Source organism: Pelophylax lessonae (genome assembly GCF_965119305.1).
Source record: "Pelophylax lessonae genome assembly, chromosome: 5".
NCBI lineage: Eukaryota > Metazoa > Chordata > Amphibia > Anura > Ranidae > Pelophylax > Pelophylax lessonae.
The window spans coordinates 173420344-173430638 of NC_138772.1; positions in this window are offsets into that span (position 1 = coordinate 173420344).

The window sequence follows — 10295 nt, forward strand, 5'->3', positions numbered from 1 at the left end:
TATATGTTTAATTGGACAAATAGAGCCGTATTTTGTTAGCATTTATAAATCAATGTTTATTTACTACGAAAATGAAAAAAAAAAAGACCAAAAAGTTCTAAAAAAAACCTCCTGCCTTCTACTATAAAACATATCAAGATCAAAACATTTGAATATAGGCTATCTGTATTCTGGTACCTCATCCACAACATATACCCACAGAATAAAATGTATAAACCCTTGCGGACTTTACTGGACCAGAAAAGGACAGTGAGACAACATATTAAAAAAAAGAATATTTTATTACAAAAGACAAAAAAATATATTTCATAAAACTATAGAAATCTGTGCTTATATGGATAGTACGTGTCATAAATTTGAGATTTCTTCAACATTTCTTTGCTACCATTTCAGGAGGTCGACGCGTTTCACAATTATTGCTTCCTCAGGTACCTCAAATTATATGGTTTGCAAGGAGAGCATTGATCTATCCAAAAGGAATTTTTGTTTTTATTATTATCTCTTTATTTGGCGTACTACAACATACCCTTATTGAGCTCATCTTAGGATGTACCATATGGTGCATTGTTATGATGTACTGCTGAACATATGAGATTTAGATATATTTATCATTATTTCCAATAGACCTCTTGTTGTGGGTTGGTACTACATATGAAGAGATACCTGTGCTTGAGACGTGACATATCCCAGGCGGTGATAGCTGCTATATTGACAATACTTCTCTTAAGGGATTGAACATCTGATATATTGGGTTGTGCTTATCCATTTACTTCAAGGATAATTTATTAAGTAAGTGTTGGATTTGTTTGATACTAAGTAAAGCCTGTTTGCCCACCTATGCTCCTTGTTTTAGGGTATTACATACATTTTCCTTGGCTTTACAGTTTTGCAGTTCTGTGTCATACGTCACATTATATCCCTGTGTCACATGACATATCCTGGGGTATATTAATGGTAAGATTGGCACAATGAAGTGATCCAGGACTGATACAGTATATTTGATATACTCTATATCATGACTTTTGTTACTTACCTGTAATTGATTGTTGTGCTTTTTCCTTTTGGATAGATCAATGCTCTCTTTGCAAACCATATAATTTGAGGTCCTGAGAAAGCAATAATTGTGAAACGTGTCAACCCCTTGAAACGGTAGCAAAGGAATATTGAAGGAATCTCACATTTATGACCCGTACTAGCCATATAAGCAAAGATTTGCATGGTTTTATGAAATATTAGTTTTAGTCTTTTGTAATAAATGATTCTTTTTTTAATACATTGTCTCACTCTCCTTCTCTGGTACCAGTAAAGTCCCCAAGGTTCTATAAATTTTATTCTGTGGATAAAACATATCAAATAAAAATGCCAGGACAGAACAAACACTCCCCCAATTACCCCTTTTTGGAAAGTAGACACCCCAAGGGGAGCTACTGTTTTACCATAATGTGCCACATGCTGGTACCGAGGCAAATAAAATACAGAGTTTAGTAACAGTACACTAGATACAGCTTATCATTAATTGTACAGGTCAAACACAGAAGGACGAAGGAAGAGAACGGATAATGTACAGGTCACATACAGTGGAAGGACTGGGTTGAGGGGGTTAATGTGCAGGATAAGAGAGGTGAAGGGTTAATATACAGGTCACAGAGAGACAACGTGAAGATCAGATGTAGAGGAGGTGAAGGGGTAAACAATTCCACTATCAGCTAAAACGTACCATGAATCTGCTGTTGTTGCTGACCCCTTCATTTATCCCCCATTCATTGATAAATACTACTTCCTCCCATTCCCTGGTTGTGACAAATGTAATCACAGTACACAGTAGAGTGTTTACAGTTGTGATTGGTCATCACAGCAATCCTTCAGAGCGCATGCGCTAGTGATGTCACTGGCTGCATGTAAAGAAAATATCTCCTAAACGGTGCACGATTAGGAGATATTTACAGTACCTATAGATAAGCCTCATCATAGGCTTACCTATAGGTAAAAGTTACAGAGGGAGGTTTACTTCCTCTTTAAACAGGGCTACAAGTAAACTCCCCCCCCCCCCCTGTTTGCCTTGTTCTGTTTATTTCAACTATGTTTCATCTTATAGAATCGGTTTAAAACTGTTGTTTCTCCTGAAGAAGCGGCTCAGCCCGCGAAACATGTAGAGAAAATAACACAGTGGAGTCATTCCGACTACCCTCCACAGCGTTTGTCATTTTTTAACCATCATCAGTTTTTTGGACTGTTTGTAACTATTGGCAATCATTGCTAATCTGTAAATCTGTTTGTTTTTATCAATAAAGAGTTTTTCTTTTTAAATACACGTTATCAAACTTCATAACCTTTAGATATTGGTACTTCAGAAATCGAGAATGCTTCCATCTTACCCCTTCCCCCATTCCATTGAGTACCTCTATAATTGGGGAATTTGAGGTCTCTCTCATCCCATTATCCCCATTTTTGATATTGTCTAAAGTCTGGAAGTAGGTACCACTCTTACGTAGACCATTATAGGCAACTACTACTATACTGAAGCAGAGCACTATCCCCTCCCTTTGGGGACTTGGCCGCAGGGCAATACTCCAACATGATAACGACCCCAAACACACCTCCAAGACAACCACTGCCTTCCTAAAGAAGTTGAGGTAAAGGTGATGGACTGGCCAAGCATTTCTCCAGACCTAAACCCTATTGAGCATCTGTGGGGCATCCTCAAATGGAAGGTGGAAGAGCGCAAGGTCTCTAACTTCCACCAGCCCTGTGATGTCGTCATGGAGGAGTGGAAGAGGACTCCAGTGGCAACCTGTGAAGCTCTGGTGAACTCCATGCCCAAGAGGGCCAAGGCAGTGCTGGAAAATAATGGTTGCCACACAAAATATTGACACTTTGAGCCCAATTTGGACATTTTCACTTAGGGGTGTACAGCGGTTTAGACATTAATGGCTGTGTGCTGAGTTATTTTGAGGGGACAGCAAATTCACACTGTTATAAAAGCTGTAAACTACCTACTTTACATCGTGGCAAAGTGTCATTTCTTCAGTGTTGTCACATGAAAAGATATAATAAAATATTTACAAGAATGTGAGGGGTATACTTACTTTGGTGAGATACTGTACCTTCCTGTTTGATCAAAGAATAGACATTTGTGGTCAAAATCAGTTTGAACCATCAACTGTCATGGCGGACTGCTGCTAGTTACCTTTTTGTCAGTCACATAATCCCAACGTCCATTTAACTATTAGCTTGACATTCAGAAGACATGGACACTGATTGTTTGGGGTTCCGCCTAAGACAGGATTGTATTTTCCACATCAGACTGCTGTAATGTATAATGATCATGCTGCTTATGTACTAGCCTTACACAAGCAACTAACTACGACGCACAAGCTTGTTTTTGATTCTATTCTAGATCCAGGTGAAGTAACTGGAACACATGACTTACAGCCAGGTGATTGGGTCCTAGTAAAAGAACACGTGAAAGTACCCTTGGGACCAAAGTTTGAGGACCCTACCCCCTAGTAGTCAAGGCTATAGAAGAAAACCACCTGTATAAGCTGCACATGTTGGCGGGCATAAGAGGTAACTTGAGTAATTGCTGAATCTGTTCACATAAACCAGGCAGTTCAAAGGGTATACACCTGATACCCATTTCCATTAATTTAACCACCTGGAAAACTGTATCTTTATGGGCCAGGCCAAAAATTGGCCTTGATAGGGCCCCAGATGTTAAACTAATTTACCTTCTCTTTAATTTTAAACAATACAAGGCTGCCCAAATACCAGTGTGTCTAGAAATGCCACAAATGTTTTACTATTTTGAACATACACCTTATGCTAAATATAGTAAAATACATTTGGGAACATCCCCTTGCTTGGCACAGACAAAAGGTATACAATGTGGTAATAAAAAAAAAAAAAAATATGTTAAACCCAGATTACTTTTTGTATAGAGATGGTAAATACATTAAGTCAGCATAATGGCTTCTAGCACCAAGGACTGCACGGGAATACATACACCCAGTAATGGTTGGGCCAAGATGATCCGTGTGCCTAAAAATCCTATTGAGCCCTCACTGGGCTATACTCAAGCTGAAGTGCATTATTTCCCACTGTTTGATCAGAATCTTTATTCTCTAATCCATGTTGGATGTGGCAATATCCCAGGATGGGAAACGTTTCTGCAGCCAGATGTTTAATGAAATTGATAGTGCAATTAACCACTTTACCACCGGAGGATTTTGCTGTCTTACGTCCAGGCCACTTTTTGCGATTCGGCACTGTGCGACTTTAACTGACAATTGCCCGGTCATGCAATGCCATACCCAAACAAAATTTACGTCCTTTTTTTCCCACAAATAGAGCTTTCTTTTGGTGGTATTTGATCACCTGTGCAATTTTTACTTTTTGCGCTATAAACAAAAAAAAGGGCGACAATTTAACAATATTTTTCACATTTTTTTATATGAATTTCCCCCCCAAAAAATGTAAAAATCAAAATTTTTTATCATTTTAGGCCAATTTGTTTTCTGCTACATATTTTTGGTAAAAAAAAATCGCAATAAGCGTATTTTTATTGGTTTGCGCAAAAGTTATTGCGTTTACTAACTAAGGGAAAGATTTCTGTCATTGTTGGTGTTTTTTTATAACGAGTAATGGCGGCGATCTGCGATTTTTTTTTGCGGGACTGCGACATTGCGGTGGACAGATCGGACCCTTGACTGACATTTTTGACACTTTTGGGGGTACCAGTGACATTACTACAGTAATCAGTGCTATACATATGCACTGTTACTGTAAAAATGAAACTGGCAGGGAAGGGGTTAATTTTTATTGGTGATCAAGGGGTTAATGTATGCCTGGTGCTTACTGACGTGTGTGGGGGGAGGTGACTGAGTGACACAGGGACAGATCGCAGGTTCAGCTAAGCTGAACCCTGCAATCTGACCCTGTCTGTCACTTAGGAGATTGTGTAAACACAAGCGGGCGGATCTCCACACTCGATTCCCCGACGATTGGGGAAGAGCGGCAGTGATCACCTCCGCTCCTCCCCTGGCCCGATTCCCGCTGTAACTGAATACAGCGGGAGCGAGCCTCCGGCGCGCGCGCGCCGCCGAGAGAGGGGAATGTCTGGTGACGTAGGTCTACGTCGCAAGACGATAACGAACCACTTTGCTGCAGTACAGTCAACGTGACTGGTCGGCAAGTGGTTAAGGAAATAGCTGCAGACCTAAGATTACTACACAAGCGGTACATGACATGAGTCACTTTGGTTGGGGGGCTTGTTGAACCCAGATTACTTTAGAGAGGTAAGGAAACTCCTTGTCAAGCTTCCCCGGCCCTCTTATGTGTAAGTCCCCCTGTGCCTATTAGGGACACAGGGTGACCAAAAAACCCAGTCTGGCCTGCCCAAACCAGACTTCCAAAGACTGATCGGCTATGAGAGCTCCATGCGCCTTGCCAGGACAAACTTACAAACTATGTGGAACTTTGTCAAGGAAGCTGCCATGATGGATTGACTCATTGGGACTTGTTACCCGACTAACTCAGGCACAGACCGATTGGAGGTCTGGTACCTGGTTAGTCTACCTTTGGGGGGAAGATATGTGATGGATCCTGGGTTCCATATGTGTGGTTTGTATTGAAAGTGTGAGGGGCTCTTTCACTTGGGACAATAATATTTCTGGACAATGTCCCTCAAGAGATATATAGAGATAGACAATTTGACTTTTCAGATTGCTAGAATATTGCAGGAGTGTCTCCTAGACCCTTGCTAGATGGTGAGGTGGGGGTGAGGTTTGTTATTGTTAAGTACCTGTATTCCTTTGTTCTATTGTTTCTGTCTGCCTTAAGATCAACTTATTATGGAATGTATATGTGTATGTGGATTGGCTGCTAAGGGGGAGGGGGGTTGTCTCAAAATGTATATCTCTTTGTGCCTGTGTGTGAATAAACAGTTTGATTCTGGTTCACTTCAAAACTTGTACTGTCGAGTTCTTGGGGTAACTATAGCCAGAACTTATGAAGCTGCTTCTTGGCGGAGACACCCAGTTGGGGTGTCCGGATTCCGTCACATTGGTGGCAGCGGTGGGATTAAATCTTCATAGTTCTTGAGAGATATTGTTGATAGATATTACTTTCTAGTTTGAAGTTATCCAAACCATTTTTTCAGAGTCTCTTAAGTATCTGTCTTTCACTCCCAGTGACTGTGAATACCTTCACACATACCTTGCAAATTAAATTGGCCTTAGACTGCCTATTAGCCAAAGAGGGAGGCCTATGTGTGCTTGCAACTTATACTGCCTGCTACACCTGGTTTGAAAGCCCTGAGACACAAGACATGATAGAAGCCCATCTCCAGAAGATGGTAAAACTGAGGAAACAGGCCATTGATCTTACCACCCCTGAAAAGAATAGTAATTGGAATCCATTTGCTGGTTTGAACATCGGTGGGTGGATGGGCTCATGAATTCAACAAATGCTTTTTGTCCTTGTAGGAATTATTGTCATAGGATTGCTTGCTTATTTGATTTTAAGGTGTGCTAAATGTGGAGTACAAAAGATTACTACAATGACAGTTATGACTAAGGAAGGTGACCCCCAAGGAAGAGATTGTTAGCAGATAGTCAATCTAGCAGATACATATGATACCAAGATGAGTGATGCGAATGAGTAAAGTCTAGTATCCACATACACCCTAAGAAGAACTTTACTCTACTTAGAAGTGAAGTAGTACTGTGGACCCTTGGTGTTGTATTAGGTAGGGAAAATAAGATAGTGACCCCACCATATGGGGTCAAGAGGAGGGAATTGAGTAAATATAGGGGGGTCTGATAAATGTGTTCTCTAAATACCATATATACTGTTACTTCTGCTTTTTCACTGTTATTTCATTGTAAGAGCTAATGGACAGATTTCTGTTAACTATAGGAAACAAAAATCTGAACCTCACAGCCTGATGAAAACCAACCACCTACCTTCCTGTTTGATCAAAGAATATACATTTGTGGTCAGAATCAGTTTGAACCAACAACTGTCATGGCGGACTGCTGCTAGTTCCCTTTTTGTGTCAGTCCCATGTTGTTAACACCCATTTAACTATTAGCTTGCCATTCAGAAGACATGGACACTGATTGGATTGATTATACAATCACACCTAGATTACAACCTAGAACATGCCTATGTCTTATGCATATTCATTACTATAAATTAGTTAGCCTAATGTTGTTAGCTAGACGATATACTTCTGCCTTTGCCCAGTTAACTTCAAACTGAACTTTGTAAGACTGTATCCTCCCACTGCAGTGAATAAATGCACCTTTTCTTTCATCAATTTGGACTCACTATCTCATCTTGAAGGTGTAAAGTAACAGGCCCAATAACCTGGTTTGGGCTCTAATGTGTGCTGAAGTGGTCCTGAAGCTGTCTTGCCTGGTCTAGAGGATGCTGTGTGAAGGGGTAGACCCAGGGGAGGTCCCTTGCTGGAGAGAGCCTCTCAGAAGGGCCTGGTGACTCATATGGAGGATGCACTGAAATTTGAGAACAACATACTAAAGGTTCTGGCACTGTGAAGCTGGACATTGATCTGTAGAGACTGTAAGTGATCTGCTACTGTATCTGGGAACCCTAACTCTCACCTCCCTAAAGTGGTTGTAAAGCTTTAAGGTTTTTCATCTTAATGCATTCTATGCATTAAGGTAAAAGAACCTTCTGTGCTGCGCCCCCCCCCCCCCGACCCACCCTTTCTCTTACCTGAGCCCGATCCGATCAATTGATGTGCACGAACGCAGTGGCTCATTGGAGCCATTATCTCCTGCTGCTGTCAATCAAAATCTGTGACACAGGAGCAGGGGACGGGGCTATGTCCTACTGTCTGTGTCAATAAATGCAGCAGCGGGACTCGGGAGCGAGCCCGCATGGGTGCCCCGCATGGAAAATTGCTTTCCGTGAGGGGCACCTGATGAAGAGGAGGGGCCTGGAGTGCTGGTGGGGGCCCCTAGAAGAAGAGGATCGGGGCTGCTTTATGCGAAACTATTGCACAGAGCAGGTAAGTATAGGCATGTTTGCTATTTAAAAAAATAAAATAACGTTGACAATCACTTTAACTGTTCTGCAATAAAACCTTTTACAAAGACAGAAGTGACTGGCGCCCAATATCCTTTCTTGGTTCCCTCATCTTATTCATGGATTCAGCCCATGGGGTGAAATGCTAGCCTGTCCCTGGCCTCTGGAGTTGCTATCCTGGCTTTGGGGTGTCAGAGGGGTGAAAAACCTACAATGCCTTTTCTACTCTAACAGTACATTGTAAAGTAGAATTCCAGCTTTATTATCAATTAAAATAATTAATTTGGACCAAGCTGGCCCAGACCAAATTATATTCAAGTGGTTGTAAACCCTCACATATACTAAGTGAAGTGAACAGCCTCAGATGATACACAGGGATGAAACAAATCATCCTACATGGGTTTTTTAGTTTATCTGCGGTCTCTACACCCTTTCAGAAGTGCAGATCATGTTAAAAATCATTCTTCATCAATCAGCAGCACAAAGGAGAGGGTGCAGAGACTGCAGTTACACTGTGTTAGAGCTGAGTGAAGGAAAGGAACACCCCCCTTCCCTGTCACACAGCAGAAGAACTGTGTTGTGAATAGACAAGCTCCGTTCTGAGCTACCCCCCCCCCCTTCCCTCCCGACACAGATTTATTTCATGTGTCGGGTAAACTTCTCAGAAGTGCTGATGACAGAGGAAAGAAGCACCAGAGAGAACGACACTTAGAGCTTTGGAGAGCGATAAGTAAACCCTACAGATATATATGCTTAGTTCAAAATCCATGACTGGGGTTTAGAACCACTTTAAGGTGGACATTGTGATGTGATCTGCCTGCCTATCCACCTTGGCTCAAAAAAACAAACCTAAACTGATAACAAAGCTGTAATTCTACTTTAAGGGTTCCTCTGAGCTGCTCTTTTGTTTGGCGCACACATCTTTCAAACTCTAGTGAACAATTGCGGTGCTTGTTGGATTATAACCTTTTTGTATTTGTTTTAAGGCAGAATCTTGTCACAGGCATTACTCGGTTCAACCTATCTGCATATAAGGCACGCAAACGGCATTATTTCAATGTTCAATGCACACTGCAAAGGAGACCACAATATATTTATTGACCATGAGAGTACACTTCAGCAGATACGTTATCAGATCATGTTTGCTGGATGAGCTCATGCAATCCCATAACATAAGTGTACCAATTATCTTCCCTGCTCTTTCGAATTTCCTTTTAGTGTATCACACCCTATGCCTCCCTTCTTAAGCTGTCTTTACATATTACAGTCATACAATGTACTATTTTAAAGCTGAACGCAATGTAGATATAAAATGCATCAATTATATATAGTATTCAATAAAACAAAACTCCTTAAATGTGTTTTAAAGCAGAACTTCATTCTCTCAATCAACATGGACTATTTTTATCCTTATGCTGCTAGCATTCGAAAATAGATAGGAAAGTATATCATATTTACTTGTTTTAAATACTCTTTTTGCATTTATTCAATTACTTCTTGGGTTTCCAGGCCTAGGCAAATTAGGTCATACACCCCAGGAGTCTTTAGGAGGGTAGGAAACGTTTTGTCAGCTAAGCACACCCTCCTGCCTGCACGCCTGAGCTAAGGACAGGTGGATTTCAGGAAGTACAGGCTACATAAATCATCTGCCCTTACTCATGATGGCCATGGCCAGAAATGCTAGGGGGTGTTTTTCAAAGGGATTCTCAGTAAAATAAAACATGGAGATGTGGATGGATGGAGGAGTTTTCTAGAGATAAAAAAAATATAACATTTTTGGTTTGCGCTCAGTACAGCAGTTTTGCTTTAAATGCACTTAGTATTAGTACCTGAATGTGGAATGGTATCTGCCTAATATAATCCCCCGTACAGCACAGCTCATACTGGGAGAGGCAGGAGCTGGCGGGCATCCCAATACTTTTGACAATATACAGTAGTGTATGTATTTTAACTGTGTATATACTATATATCTGTTTTCTTAGTGTTTGAGCTTTACAGTTTAATTTGATAGAAGTCCCAATATATGTGGTGTCACATAAGAGCAAATCCAAAAATAAAAATTGAAAGAAATTGTATGAACAGCATTAGGAGATTTTTGAAAATGTTTTAGTAAATGTTGCAGATTATAGACTTTGACTGACCTTATACATTGTGCTTGGATTGTAGGAATCTTGCGAATGTGGCACACACATAGCGAAAGCGGTGTCTCCTTTTATCTGCAGAAAAGGGAATGATTTAACATCTAG